Source organism: Anser cygnoides, chromosome 4, assembly GCF_040182565.1.
Source record: "Anser cygnoides isolate HZ-2024a breed goose chromosome 4, Taihu_goose_T2T_genome, whole genome shotgun sequence".
Classification (NCBI taxonomy): Eukaryota; Metazoa; Chordata; class Aves; order Anseriformes; family Anatidae; genus Anser; species Anser cygnoides.
This window is the reverse complement of record NC_089876.1, coordinates 43,168,539-43,185,157: the sequence shown is the minus strand read 5'-3', so window position 1 is coordinate 43,185,157 and position 16,619 is coordinate 43,168,539. Positions and strand designations below refer to the sequence as shown.

General features: G+C 50.6%; 2 pseudogenes; both read left to right on the top strand.

The window, feature by feature from the left end:
• The first annotated feature begins 266 nt into the window (after window positions 1-266).
• Window positions 267-1,865, top strand: LOC136790707 (cytochrome c oxidase subunit 3-like; annotated as a pseudogene).
• Window positions 1,866-14,131: 12,266 nt separating this feature from the next.
• LOC136790706 (cytochrome c oxidase subunit 3-like) lies at window positions 14,132-15,545 on the top strand (annotated as a pseudogene).
• The last annotated feature ends 1,074 nt before the right edge of the window (window positions 15,546-16,619 follow it).

Below are 16,619 nucleotides of genomic sequence, written 5' to 3'. Positions count from 1 at the left end.
AATCCCAGGCCGACTAAACCAAACTTCATTCATTACCACCCGGCCTGGGATTTTTTACGGACAATGCTCAGAAATTTGCGGGGCTAATCACAGCTACATACCCATTGTAGTAGAATCAACCCCACTCCCACATTTCGAGGCCTGATCGTCCCTTCTATCATCATCCTAATCATTAAGAAGCTATGCAACAGCACTAGCCTTTTAAGCTAGCCAAAGAGGGACTTCCCCCTCCTTAATGATATGCCACAGCTTAACCCCGCACCATGATTTTCAATCATAATTATAATCTGATTAACCCTAGCACTCCTCATCCAACCAAAACTACTAGCCTTCACCACAACCAACCCCCCATCAAATAAGACCTCCCTCACTACCAAACCCACACCATGATCCTGACCATGAACCTAAGCTTCTTTGACCAATTTTCCAGCCCCAATCTATTCGGCATCCCCTTAATCCTACTATCCCTACTCTTCCCAGCCCTACTATTCCCGTCCCCAAACAACCGATGAATCAACAACCGCCTTTCTACTATCCAAACATGACTCCTTCACCTAATCACAAAACAACTAATAGTCCCACTCAACAAAAATGGCCACAAATGAGCCATAATATTTACATCCCTAATAATCATACTTCTTACAATCAACCTTCTAGGCCTCCTTCCATATACATTCACCCCAACCACCCAACTATCTATGAACATAGCCCTAGCCTTCCCACTATGGCTCGCCACACTACTAACAGGCCTACGAAACCAACCATCAGCCTCTTTAGCCCACCTATTACCCGAAGGTACCCCTACACCCCTAATCCCCGCACTAATCCTGATCGAAACAACCAGCCTACTAATCCGCCCCCTAGCCCTCGGAGTCCGCCTTACAGCCAACCTTACAGCAGGACACTTACTCATCCAACTCATCTCTACAGCCTCCATTGCATTAATACCCACCCTTCCTGCAGTATCCATCCTAACAATAATCATCCTACTACTCCTAACCATCCTAGAAGTAGCAGTAGCCATAATCCAGGCCTACGTCTTCGTGCTCCTTCTAAGCCTATACTTACAAGAAAACATCTAATGGCACACCAAGCACACTCATACCACATAGTTGACCCAAGCCCTTGACCAATCTTCGGGGCAGCCGCCGCCCTACTCACAACCTCAGGATTAATCATGTGATTCCACTACAACTCATCCATACTACTAACCCTAGGCCTCATCTCAATACTCCTAGTAATACTCCAATGATGACGAGACATTGTACGAGAAAGCACCTTCCAAGGCCATCACACTCCCACAGTCCAAAAAGGCCTACGATACGGCATAATCCTTTTCATCACATCCGAAGCATTCTTCTTCTTAGGGTTCTTCTGAGCGTTCTTCCACTCGAGCCTGGCCCCAACCCCAGAACTAGGAGGCCAATGACCCCCAACAGGAATTAAACCACTCAACCCGATAGAAGTCCCCCTACTAAACACAGCCATCCTACTAGCCTCAGGCGTTACCGTAACGTGAGCCCATCACAGCATCACAGAAGGAAACCGAAAACACGCCATCCACGCCCTAACCCTAACGATCCTCCTGGGATTCTACTTCACAGCCCTACAAGCAATAGAATACCACGAAGCCCCATTCTCAATCGCCGATAGCGTCTACGGATCTACCTTCTTCGTTGCCACTGGATTCCACGGACTCCACGTAATCATCGGATCCTCCTTCCTGACCGTCTGCCTCTTCCGACTGATCAAGTTCCACTTTACATCAGACCACCACTTCGGATTCGAGGCAGCAGCCTGATACTGACACTTCGTAGACGTCATCTGACTATTCCTCTACATAACCATCTACTGATGAGGATCTTGCTCTTCTAGTATATTAATTACAATTGACTTCCAATCTCTAGAATCTGGTATAAACCCAGAGGAGAGCAATGAACGCACTCATGTTCATATTCGCCCTATCATCAATCCTAAGCGCCGCCCTAACCGCATTAAACTTCTGACTCGCCCAAATAAACCCCGACTCAGAGAAACTCTCACCGTACGAATGTGGATTCGACCCACTTGGATCTGCTCGATTACCATTCTCAGTCCGATTCTTCCTCAGTAGCCATCCTGTTCGTCCTATTCGACCTAGAAATCGCCCTCCTACTCCCCCTGCCATGAGCCGTCCAACTCCAATCCCCCCTAATGACCCTCACCTGAACTGTAGTGATCCTCCTTCTCCTAACACTCGGACTGGCCTACGAGTGAATTCAAGGGGGCCTAGAATGAGCAGAATAACAGAAAGTTAGTCTAACCAAAAAGATAGCTGGTTTCGACCCAGCAGATTACAGCCAACCCTGTAACTTTCTTATGTCGCCCCTACATTTAAGCTTCTACTCAGCCTTCATTTTCAGCGGACTAGGACTAGCCTTCCACCGAACCCACCTAGTATCCGCCCTACTATGCCTTGAAAGCATAATATTATCGATATTCGTAGGCCTATCAATATGATCCATCGAAAACCAAGTCTCCTCATTCACCATGGTACCAATTCTCATGCTAACCTTCTCAGCGTGTGAGGCGGGCACAGGCCTGGCCATCCTAGTAGCCTCCACCCGCACACATGGCTCCGACCATCTACACAACCTAAACCTCCTGCAATGCTAAAAGTCATCCTACCCACAATCATACTTCTTCCAACAGCCCTGCTGTCTCCACCAAAATTTCTATGGACTAACACCACCTTATACAGCCTCCTAATCGCTGCCCTAAGCCTACAGTGATTAATCCCAACCTACTACCCCTACAAATTTTTATCCAACTGAACAGGAATTGACCAAATCTCATCCCCCCTCCTAGTACTATCCTGCTGACTACTCCCACTCATAATCATAGCAAGCCAAAACCACCTGCAACAAGAACCCCTACAACGCAAACGAATCTTTATCTCAACCTTAGTCGCAGTCCAGCCATTCATCCTACTAGCCTTTTCCACCACAGAACTAGCACTATTTTACATCTCATTTGAAGCAACCCTCATTCCCACCCTAATCTTAATCACCCGATGGGGGAACCAACCAGAACGCCTAAGCGCTGGCATCTACCTGCTATTCTACACGCCAGTAAGCTCTCTACCCCTGCTAATCACAATCATACACCTATACGTGAAAATTGGCACCCTGCACCTGCCAACCCTACAACTAACCCACCCAACCCTATCCACCTCATGGACAGGAATACTATCAGGTCTAGCACTGCTCATAGCATTCATAGTAAAAGCCCCACTATACGGCCTACACCTCTGACTGCCAAAAGCCCACGTAGAAGCACCCATCGCAGGCTCAATACTCCTCGCCGCCCTACTACTAAAGCTAGGAGGATACGGAATTATACGAGTCACTCTATTTATGGGCCCACTGTCCAACCTCCTGCACTACCCCTTCCTAACCCTGGCCCTATGAGGCGCCCTAATGACTAGCTCAATCTGCCTACGACAGACAGACCTAAAATCACTAATCGCTTATTCATCCGTTAGCCACATAGGCCTAGTTATCGCCGCAGGAATAATCCAAACCCACTGATCATTCTCAGGGGCAATGATCCTAATAATTTCCCATGGACTAACTTCCTCCATACTATTCTGCCTAGCCAACACAAACTATGAACGTACGCACAGCCGAATTCTACTACTCACACGAGGCCTACAACCTCTCCTACCACTCATAGCTACCTGATGATTGCTGGCCAATCTAACAAACATAGCCTTACCCCCAACAACAAACCTCATAGCAGAGCTAACCATTATAATCACCTTATTCAACTGATCTGCCTTCACGATCATCCTAACAGGAATCGCAACCCTACTAACCGCCTCCTACACCTTATTCATACTACTAATGACCCAACGAGGCTCAATCCCCTCCCACATCACATCTATGCAAAACTCAACCACGCGAGAACACCTGCTCATAACACTCCACATTATCCCAATATTCCTCCTAATCCTCAAACCCGAACTGATCTCCGGAATCCCCTCATGCAAGTATAGTTTAAACCAAACATTAGACTGTGATTCTAAGAATAGAAGTTCAAACCTTCTTACCTGCCGAGGGGAGGGTTTAACCAACAAGAGCTGCTAACTCTTACATCTGAGCCTAAAACCTCAGCCCCCTTACTTTTAAAGGATAACAGCAATCCACTGGTCTTAGGAACCACCCATCTTGGTGCAAATCCAAGTAAAAGGAGTGAACCCCACACTACTAATCAACTCCCTCACACTACTCACGCTGACAATCCTCCTAACCCCAATCATCCTGCCATTTCTATTTAAAAACTTTAAAAACACCCCACAAGCCACCACCCGCGCTGTTAAAACCGCATTCCTAATTAGCCTAGCCCCTACAACCGCATTCATCTACTCGGGAATAGAATCTGTCACCTGCCACTGGGAGTGAAAATTCATTATAAACTTTAAAATCCCCCTGAGCCTAAAAATAGACCAATACTCAATAACATTTCTTCCAATCGCCCTATTTGTAACATGATCAATCCTACAATTCGCCATATGATACATGGCCTCAGAGCCATACGTAACAAAATTTTTCACCTACCTACTGACATTCCTAGTCGCCATACTCCTCCTAACAACCGCAAACAACATATTCCTCCTATTCGTAGGCTGGGAAGGAGTACGAATCATGTCCTTCCTTCTCATCGGCTGATGACAAGGCCGAGCAGATGCCAACACCGCCGCCCTACAAGCCGTAATCTACAACCGAATCGGAGACGTCGGACTGATCCTGAGCATAGCATGACTAGCTTCAACATTCAACACCTGAGAGATCCAACAAGCCGTACACCCCCACCAAACCCCAATCCTCCCCCTCATAGGATTAATCCTCGCAGCCGCAGGAAAATCCGCCCAATTTGGACTCCACCCATGACTGCCCGCAGCAATAGAAGGCCCCACCCCAGTATCAGCCCTACTGCACTCCAGTACCATAGTAGTAGCCGGAATCTTCCTGCTCATCCGCATGCACCCCCTGCTAGCCACCAACCAGACAGCCCTAACTGCCTGCCTATGCCTAGGTGCTCTATCAACCCTATTCGCTGCCACATGCGCCCTAACCCAAAATGACATCAAAAAAATCATTGCTTTCTCAACATCCAGCCAACTAGGACTAATAATAGTCACTATCGGACTAAACCTCCCACAACTAGCCTTCCTACACATCTCAACCCATGCCTTCTTTAAAGCCATACTATTCCTATGCTCAGGGTCTATCATCCACAACCTAAACAGAGAACAAGATATCCGAAAGATAGGAGGCCTACAGAAAATACTCCCAGTCACTACTTCCTGCCTAACCATCGGAAACCTGGCGCTGATAGGAACCCCATTCCTAGCCGGATTCTACTCAAAAGACCTCATCATCGAAAGCTTAAACACATCATACCTAAATACTTGAGCCCTACTCCTAACCCTTATAGCCACAGCATTCACCGCAACCTACAGCATCCGCATAACCATCCTAGTCCAAGCTGGACAAACCCGAATCCCCCCAATAGTATCAATAAACGAAAACAACCCACTAATCACCGCCCCCCTAACCCGACTCGCCCTAGGCAGCATTACAGCAGGAATAATCATTACCTCTTTCATCACACCAACCAAAACCCCCCCAATAACCATACCCCTTATCACCAAAACCGCTGCCATCCTCATAACAATCCTAGGAATCATCCTAGCCCTAGAACTATCGAACATAACACACACCCTCACTCACCCCAAACCAAACCCCCTCATAAACTTCTCCTCTGCATTAGGGTACTTCAACCCCCTAGTACACCGATTCTTCTCCAAAAACCTACTAGAAAAGGGACAAAACATTGCCCTACACTTGATCGACCTCTCCTGACTCAAAAAAATAGGGCCAGAGGGCCTTGCTGAACTACAAGTAGCCGCAAGCAAAGCCGCAACCTCAATACACACAGGGCTAATTAAGGCCTACCTAGGATCCTTCGCCCTCTCCATCCTGGTAATAATCCTAATAACACACAGACTCACTAATGGCCCCTAACATCCGCAAATCCCATCCCCTACTAAAAATAATCAACAACTCCCTAATCGACCTACCCGCCCCCTCCAACATCTCTGCCTGATGAAACTTCGGCTCCCTTCTAGCCATCTGCTTAGCCACACAAATCCTAACAGGCCTGCTACTAGCCATACACTACACCGCAGACACTTCACTCGCCTTCTCCTCAGTAGCTCACACATGCCGAGACGTCCAGTACGGATGGCTCATCCGCAACCTCCACGCCAACGGTGCTTCGCTCTTCTTTATCTGCATCTACTTACACATCGGACGAGGCCTCTACTACGGCTCCTACCTATACAAAGAAACCTGAAACACAGGAGTAATCCTCCTACTCACCCTAATAGCAACTGCCTTCGTAGGGTATGTCCTACCATGAGGACAAATGTCATTCTGAGGGGCCACCGTAATCACCAACCTATTCTCAGCCATCCCGTACATTGGGCAAATTCTAGTAGAATGAGCCTGAGGAGGATTCTCAGTAGACAATCCAACCTTAACCCGATTCTTCGCCATCCACTTCCTACTGCCCTTCCTAATTGCAGGAATCACCCTAGTCCACCTAAACTTCCTACACGAATCAGGCTCAAATAACCCACTAGGAATCGTATCAGACTGCGACAAAATCCCATTCCACCCATACTTCTCCATTAAAGACAGCTTAGGGCTTACCCTAATAATCACCCCTCTAATAGCACTAGCCCTATTTTCACCGAACCTCCTGGTTCTTGGAATCCTAGTTGGGAGTGGTTGGCCACATGAGATGTACAGGATTTTTACCTGTGATTTAGTCTTGACAAGGCTATGTAATTGGTTTACTAACGTCTCATAAGAAAGAAGCATGAGCGGTTAATGCAGTTGGCTTGAAACCCATCCCCAGCGGTGCAAGTGCACTCTCTGAACTCACTGAAGTGCATCCCCAGTGGTGCCAGTGCACTCTCTGCACTCACTGCACTGCATCCCCAGTGGTGCCAGTGCAATCTCTGGACTCACTGCAGAGCATCCCCAGTGGTGCCAGTGCACTCTGTGGACTCACTGTAGTGCATCCCCAGTGGTGCCAGTGCACTCTCTGGACTCACTGCACTGCATCCCCAGTGGTGCCAGTGCAATCTCTGGACTCACTGCAGTGCATCCCCAGTGGTGCCAGTGCACTCTCTGGACTCACTGCACTGCAGCCCCAGTGGTGCCAGTGCACTCTCTGGACTCACTGCACTGCATCCCCAGTGGTGCCAGTGCACTCTCTGGACTCACTGAAGTGCATCCCCATTGGTGCCATTGCACTCTCTGCACTCACTGCACTGCATCCCCAGTGGTGCCAGTGCACTCACTGGACTCACTGTACTGCATCATCGGTGGTGCCAGTGCACTCTCTGGACTCACTGCACTGCATCCCCAGTGGTGCCAGTGCACTCTCTGGACTCACTGCACTGCAGGCCCAGTGGTACCAGTGCACTCACTGGACTCACTGTACTGCATCACCAGTGGTGCCAGTGCACTCTCTGGACTCACTGCACTGCATCCCCAGTGGTTCCAGTGCATTCACTGGACTCACTGTACTGCATCTCCAGTGGTGCCAGTGCACTCTCTGGACTCACTGCACTGCATCCCCAGTGGTGCCAGTGCACTCTCTGGACTCACTGCACTGCATCCCAAGTGGTGCCAGTGTACTCACAGGATTCACTGCACTGCATCCCCAGTGGTGCCAGTGCACTCTCTGGACTCACTGCAGTGCATCCCCAGTGGTGCCAGTGCACTCTCTGGACTCACTGAAGTGCATTCTCAGTGGTGCCAGTGCACTCTCTGGGCTCACTGAAGTGCATCCCCAGTGGTGCCAGTACACTCACTGGACTCACTGCACTGCATCGCCAGTGGTGCCAGTGCACTCTCTGGACTCACTGCACTGCATCCCCAGTGGTGCCAGTGCACTCTCTGGACTCACTGTAGTGCATCCCCAGTGGTGCCAGTGCACTCTCTGGACTCACTGCAGTGCATCCCCAGTGGTGCCAGTGCACTCTCTCGAATAACTGCACTACATCCCCAGTGGTGCCAGTGCGCTCACTGGACTCACTGTACTGCATCATCAGTGGTGCCAGTGCACTCTCTGGAGTGACTGCAGTGCATCCCCAGTGGTGCCAGTGCACTCTCTGGACTCAATGCACTGCATCCCCAGTGGTGCCAATGCACTCTCTGGACTCACTGCACTGCATCCCCAGTGGTGCCAGTGCACTCACTGGACTCACTGCACTGCATCCCAAGTGGTACCAGTGCACTCTCTGGACTCACTGCAGTGCATCCCCAGTGGTGCCAGTGCACTCTCTCGAGTCACTGCACTACATCCCCAGTGGTGCCAGTGCAATCACTGGACTCACTGTACTGCATTCCCAGTGGTGCTAGTGCACTCTCTGGACTCACTGCAGTGCATCCCCAGTGGTGCCAGTGCACTCTTTGGACTCACTGAAGTGCATTCTCAGTGGTGCCAGTGCACTCTCTGGACTCACTGCACTGCATCCCCAGTGGTGCCAGTGCACTCTCTGAACTCACTGAAGTGCATCCCCAGTGGTGCCAGTGCACTCTCTGCACTCACTGCACTGCATCCCCAGTGGTGCCAGTGCTCTCTCTGGAGTCACAGAACTGCATCCCCAGTGGTGCCAGTGCACTCGCTGGACTCACTGCACTGCATCCCCAGTGGTGCCAGTGCACTCTCTGGACTCACTGCACTGCATCACCAGTGGTGCCAGTGCACTCTCTGGACTCACTGCAGTGCATCCCCAGTGGTGCCAGTGCACTCTCTGGACTCACTGCACTCCATCCCCAGTGGTGCCAGTGCAATCTCTGGACTCACTGAAGTGCATCCCCAGTGGTGCCAGTGCACTCTCTGCACTCACTGCACTGCATCCACAGTGGTGCCAGTGCGCTCTCTGGAGTCACAGCACTGCATCCCCAGTGGTGCCAGTGCAATCTCTGGACTCACTGCACTGCATCCCCAGTGGTGCCAGTGCACTCTCTGGACTCACTGAAGTGCATCACCAGTGGTGCCATTGCACTCTCTGCACTCACTGCACTGCATCCCCAGTGGTGCCAGTGCACTCACTGGACTGACTGCACTGCATCCCCAGTGGTGCCAGTGCGCTCTCCGGAGTCACAGCACTGCATCCCCAGTGGTGCCAGTGCACTCACTGGACACACTGTACTGCAACACAGGTGGTACCAGTGCACTCTCTGCACTCACTGCACAGCATCCCCAGTGGTGCCAGTGCATTCACTGGACTCACTGGACTGCATCACCAGTGGTGCCACTGCACTCTCTGGACTCAATGCACTACATCCCCTGTGGTGCCAGTGCACTCTCTGGACTCACTGCACTGCATCCCCAGTGGTGCCAGTGTACTCTCTGCACTCACTGCACTGCATCCCCAGTGGTGCCAGAGCACTCTCTGGACTCACTGCACTGCATCCCCAGTGGTGCCAGTGCACTCTCTGGACTCACTGCACTGTATCCGCAGTGGTGTCAGTGCACTCTCTGTACTCACTGAAGTGCATCCCCAGTGGTGCCAGTGCACTCTCTGGACTCACTGCACTGCATCCCCAGTGGTGCCAGTGCACTCTCTGGACTCACTGCACTGCATCCCCAGTGGTGCCAGTGCAATCTCTGGACTCACTGTAGTGCATCCCCAGTGGTGCCAGTGCACTCTCTGGACTCACTGCAGTGCATCCCCAGTGGTGCCAGTGCACTCTCTGGACTCACTGTACTGCATCACCAGTGGTGCCAGTGCACTCTCTGGACTCACAGCAGTGCATCCCCAGTGGTGCCAGTGCACTCTCTGGACTCACTGCACTGCATCCCCAGTGGTGCCAATGCACTCTCTGGACTCACTGCACTGCATCCCCAGTGGTGCCAGTGAAGTCTCTGGACTCACTGCACTGCATCCCCAGTGGTGCCAGTGCACTCTCTGGACTCACTGCACTGCATCCCCAGTGGTGCCAGTGCACTCTCTCGAGTCACTGCACTACATCCCCAGTGGTGCCAGTGCACTCACTGGACTCACTGTACTGCATCATCGGTGGTGCCAGTGCACTCTCTGGACTCACTGCACTGCATCCCCAGTGGTGCCAGTGCACTCTCTGGACTCACTGCACTGCAGGCCCAGTGGTACCAGTGCACTCACTGGACTCACTGTACTGCATCACCAGTGGTGCCAGTGCACTCTCTGGACTCACTGCACTGCATCCCCAGTGGTTCCAGTGCATTCACTGGACTCACTGTACTGCATCTCCAGTGGTGCCAGTGCACTCTCTGGACTCACTGCACTGCATCCCCAGTGGTGCCAGTGCACTCTCTGGACTCACTGCACTGCATCCCAAGTGGTGCCAGTGTACTCACAGGATTCACTGCACTGCATCCCCAGTGGTGCCAGTGCACTCTCTGGACTCACTGCAGTGCATCCCCAGTGGTGCCAGTGCACTCTCTGGACTCACTGAAGTGCATTCTCAGTGGTGCCAGTGCACTCTCTGGGCTCACTGAAGTGCATCCCCAGTGGTGCCAGTACACTCACTGGACTCACTGCACTGCATCGCCAGTGGTGCCAGTGCACTCTCTGGACTCACTGCACTGCATCCCCAGTGGTGCCAGTGCACTCTCTGGACTCACTGTAGTGCATCCCCAGTGGTGCCAGTGCACTCTCTGGACTCACTGCAGTGCATCCCCAGTGGTGCCAGTGCACTCTCTGCACTCACTTCACTGCATCCCCAGTGGTGCCAGTGCACTCTCTGGACTCACTGCACTGCATCCCCAGTGGTGCCAGTGAAGTCTTTGGACTCACTGCACTGCATCCCCAGTGGTGCCAGTGCACTCTCTGGAGTCACTGAAGTGCATCCCCAGTGGTGCCAGTGCACTCTCTGGACTCACTGCACTGCATGTCCAGTGGTGCCAGTGCACTCTGTGGACTCACTGTACTGCATCCCCACTGGTGCCAGTGCACTCTCTGGACTCACTGTACTGCATCCCCAGTGGTGCCAGTGCACTCTCTGGACTAACTGCAGTGCATCCCCAGTGGTGCCAGTGCACTCTCTGGACTCACTGCAGTGCATCCCCAGTGGTGCCAGTGCACTCTCTGGACTCACTGCAGTGAATCCCCGGTGGTGCCAGTGTACTCTCTGCAGTTACTGCACTGCATCCCCAGTCGTGTCAGTGCACTCTCTGGACTCACTGCAGTGCATCCCCAGTGGTGCCAGTGCACTCTCTGGACTCACTGTACTGCATCACCAGTGGTGCCAGTGCACTCTCTGGACTCACTGCAGTGCATCCCCAGTGGTGCCAGTGCACTCTCTGGACTCACTGCACTGCAGCCCCGGTGGTGCCAGTGCAATCTCTGGACTCACTGCACTGCATCCCCAGTGGTGCCAGTGCACTCTCTGGACTCACTGCACTGCATCCCCAGTTTTACCAGTGAAGTCTTTGGACTCACTGCACTGCATCCCCAGTGGTGCCAGTGCACTCTCTGGAGTCACTGAAGTGCATCCCCAGTGGTGCCAGTGCACTCTCTGGACTCACTGCACTGCATGCCCAGTGGTGCCAGTGCACTCTCTGGACTCACTGCACTGCATCCGCTCATGATCGGAGGATTCGGCAACTGTGTAGTCCCCCTCATAATCGGTGCCCCCGACATAGCATTCCCGCGAATAAACAACATAAGCTTTTGACTCCTCCCCCCATCATTCCTCCTACTACTAGTCTCATCCACTGTAGAAGCTGGCGCCGGCACAGGCTGAACTGTCTACCCTCCCCTAGCAGGTAACCTTGCCCACGCCGGAGCTTCAGTAGACCTGGCTATCTTCTCACTCCACTTAGCCGGTATCTCCTCCATCCTTGGGGCCATCAACTTTATCACCACAGCCATCAACATAAAACCCCCCGCACTCTCACAATACCAAACCCCACTATTTGTCTGATCCGTACTAATTACCGCCATCCTACTCCTTCTATCACTCCCCGTACTCGCCGCCGGTATTACAATATTACTAACTGATCGAAACCTAAACACCACATTCTTCGACCCCGCTGGAGGAGGAGACCCAATCCTGTACCAACACCTATTCTGATTCTTCGGACACCCAGAAGTCTATATTCTGATCCTACCGGGGTTCGGAATCATCTCACACGTAGTCACGTACTACTCAGGCAAAAAGGAGCCCTTCGGCTACATGGGAATAGTCTGAGCCATACTATCCATCGGCTTCCTACGATTCATCGTCTGAGCTCACCACATGTTTACAGTAGGAATAGACGTTGATACCCGAGCCTACTTTACATCAGCCACTATAATCATTGCCATCCCTACCGGAATCAAAGTATTTAGCTGACTAGCCACCCTGCACGGAGGAACAATCAAATGAGACCCCCCCAATACTATGAGCTCTAGGATTTATCTTCCTATTTACCATCGGAGGATTAACAGGAATCGTTCTTGCAAACTCTTCCCTAGACATCGCCCTGCACGACACGTACTACGTAGTTGCCCACTTCCACTACGTCCTATCCATAGGCGCCGTCTTTGCCATTCTAGCAGGATTTACTCACTGATTCCCACTACTCACTGGGTTTACCCTACACCAAACATGAGCAAAAGCCCACTTCGGGGTAATATTTACAGGAGTAAACCTAACGTTCTTCCCCCAGCACTTCCTAGGCCTAGCAGGAATACCCCGACGATACTCGGACTATCCCGACGCCTACACACTATGAAACACCATTTCCTCCATCGGCTCCCTAATCTCAATAGTAGCCGTAATCATACTAATATTCATCATCTGAGAAGCCTTTCCGGCCAAACGAAAAGTCCTACAACCAGAACTAACTACCACAAACGTTGAATGAATCCACGGCTGCCCTCCCCCATACCATACTTTCGAGGAACCGGCCTTCGTCCAAGTACAAGAAAGGAAGGAATCGAACCCTCACATGCTGGTTTCAAGCCAACTGCATTAACCGCTCATGCTTCTTTCTTATGAGACGTTAGTAAACCAATTACATAGCCTTGTCAAGACTAAATCACAGGTAAAAATCCTGTACATCTCATGTGGCCAACCACTCCCAACTAGGATTCCAAGACGCCTCATCACCCATCATAGAAGAACTCGTTGAATTCCACGACCACGCCCTAATCGTTGCCCTAGCTATCTGCAGCCTAGTTCTCTACCTTTTAGCCCACATACTAACAGAAAAACTCTCGTCCAATGCTGTAGACGCCCAAGAAGCAGAGCTGATCTGGACAATCCTACCTGCTATCGTCCTGGTACTCCTCGCCCTCCCATCCCTACAAATCCTCTACATAATGGACAAAATCGATGAACCAGACCTCACCCTAAAAGCCATCGGCCACCAATGATACTGAAGCTACGAATACACAGACTTCAAAGACCTATCATTCGACTCCTACATAGTGCCCACCCCAGACTTACCCAACGGCCACTTCCGACTGCTAGAAGTTGACCACCGCGTAGTTATCCCAATAGAATCCCCCATCCGCGTGATCATTACTGCAGGAGACGTACTCCACTCCTGAGCAGTCCCAACGCTCGGAGTTAAAACAGACGCAATCCCAGGCCGACTAAACCAAACTTCATTCATTACCACCCGGCCTGGGATTTTTTACGGACAATGCTCAGAAATTTGCGGGGCTAATCACAGCTACATACCCATTGTAGTAGAATCAACCCCACTCCCACATTTTGAGGCCTGATCGTCCCTTCTATCATCATCCTAATCATTAAGAAGCTATGCAACAGCACTAGCCTTTTAAGCTAGCCAAAGAGGGACTTCCCCCTCCTTAATGATATGCCACAGCTTAACCCCGCACCATGATTTTCAATCATAATTATAACCTGATTAACCCTAGCACTCCTCATCCAACCAAAACTACTAGCCTTCACCACAACCAACCCCCCATCAAATAAGACCTCCCTCACTACCAAACCCACACCATGATCCTGACCATGAACCTAAGCTTCTTTGACCAATTTTCCAGCCCCAATCTATTTGGCATCCCCTTAATCCTACTATCCCTACTCTTCCCAGCCCTACTATTCCCGTCCCCAAACAACCGATGAATCAACAACCGCCTTTCTACTATCCAAACATGACTCCTTCACCTAATCACAAAACAACTAATAGTCCCACTCAACAAAAATGGCCACAAATGAGCCATAATATTTACATCCCTAATAATCATACTTCTTACAATCAACCTTCTAGGCCTCCTTCCATATACATTCACCCCAACCACCCAACTATCTATGAACATAGCCCTAGCCTTCCCACTATGGCTCGCCACACTACTAACAGGCCTACGAAACCAACCATCAGCCTCTTTAGCCCACCTATTACCCGAAGGTACCCCTACACCCCTAATCCCCGCACTAATCCTGATCGAAACAACCAGCCTACTAATCCGCCCCCTAGCCCTCGGAGTCCGCCTTACAGCCAACCTTACAGCAGGACACTTACTCATCCAACTCATCTCTACAGCCTCCATTGCATTAATACCCACCCTTCCTGCAGTATCCATCCTAACAATAATCATCCTACTACTCCTAACCATCCTAGAAGTAGCAGTAGCCATAATCCAGGCCTACGTCTTCGTGCTCCTTCTAAGCCTATACTTACAAGAAAACATCTAATGGCACACCAAGCACACTCATACCACATAGTTGACCCAAGCCCTTGACCAATCTTCGGGGCAGCCGCCGCCCTACTCACAACCTCAGGATTAATCATGTGATTCCACTACAACTCATCCATACTACTAACCCTAGGCCTCATCTCAATACTCCTAGTAATACTCCAATGATGACGAGACATTGTACGAGAAAGCACCTTCCAAGGCCATCACACTCCCACAGTCCAAAAAGGCCTACGATACGGCATAATCCTTTTCATCACATCCGAAGCATTCTTCTTCTTAGGGTTCTTCTGAGCGTTCTTCCACTCGAGCCTGGCCCCAACCCCAGAACTAGGAGGCCAATGACCCCCAACAGGAATTAAACCACTCAACCCGATAGAAGTCCCCCTACTAAACACAGCCATCCGACTAGCCTCAGGCATTACCGTAACGTGAGCCCATCACAGCATCACAGAAGGAAACCGAAAACACGCCATCCACGCCCTAACCCTAACGATCCTCCTGGGATTCTACTTCACAGCCCTACAAGCAATAGAATACCACGAAGCCCCATTCTCAATCGCCGATAGCGTCTACGGATCTACCTTCTTCGTTGCCACTGGATTCCACGGACTCCACGTAATCATCGGATCCTCCTTCCTGACCGTCTGCCTCTTCCGACTGATCAAGTTCCACTTTACATCAGACCACCACTTCGGATTCGAGGCAGCAGCCTGATACTGACACTTCGTAGACGTCATCTGACTATTCCTCTACATAACCATCTACTGATGAGGATCTTGCTCTTCTAGTATATTAATTACAATTGACTTCCAATCTCTAGAATCTGGTATAAACCCAGAGGAGAGCAATGAACGCACTCATGTTCATATTCGCCCTATCATCAATCCTAAGCGCCGCCCTAACCGCATTAAACTTCTGACTCGCCCAAATAAACCCCGACTCAGAGAAACTCTCACCGTACGAATGTGGATTCGACCCACTTGGATCTGCTCGATTACCATTCTCAGTCCGATTCTTCCTCAGTAGCCATCCTGTTCGTCCTATTCGACCTAGAAATCGCCCTCCTACTCCCCCTGCCATGAGCCGTCCAACTCCAATCCCCCCTAATGACCCTCACCTGAACTGTAGTGATCCTCCTTCTCCTAACACTCGGACTGGCCTACGAGTGAATTCAAGGGGGCCTAGAATGAGCAGAATAACAGAAAGTTAGTCTAACCAAAAAGATAGCTGGTTTCGACCCAGCAGATTACAGCCAACCCTGTAACTTTCTTATGTCGCCCCTACATTTAAGCTTCTACTCAGCCTTCATTTTCAGCGGACTAGGACTAGCCTTCCACCGAACCCACCTAGTATCCGCCCTACTATGCCTTGAAAGCATAATATTATCGATATTCGTAGGCCTATCAATATGATCCATCGAAAACCAAGTCTCCTCATTCACCATGGTACCAATTCTCATGCTAACCTTCTCAGCGTGTGAGGCGGGCACAGGCCTGGCCATCCTAGTAGCCTCCACCCGCACACATGGCTCCGACCATCTACACAACCTAAACCTCCTGCAATGCTAAAAATCATCCTACCCACAATCATACTTCTTCCAACAGCCCTGCTGTCTCCACCAAAATTTCTATGGACTAACACCACCTTATACAGCCTCCTAATCGCTGCCCTAAGCCTACAGTGATTAATCCCAACCTACTACCCCTACAAATTTTTATCCAACTGAACAGGAATTGACCAAATCTCATCCCCCCTCCTAGTACTATCCTGCTGACTACTCCCACTCATAATCATAGCAAGCCAAAACCACCTGCAACAAGAACCCCTACAACGCAAACGAATCTTTATCTCA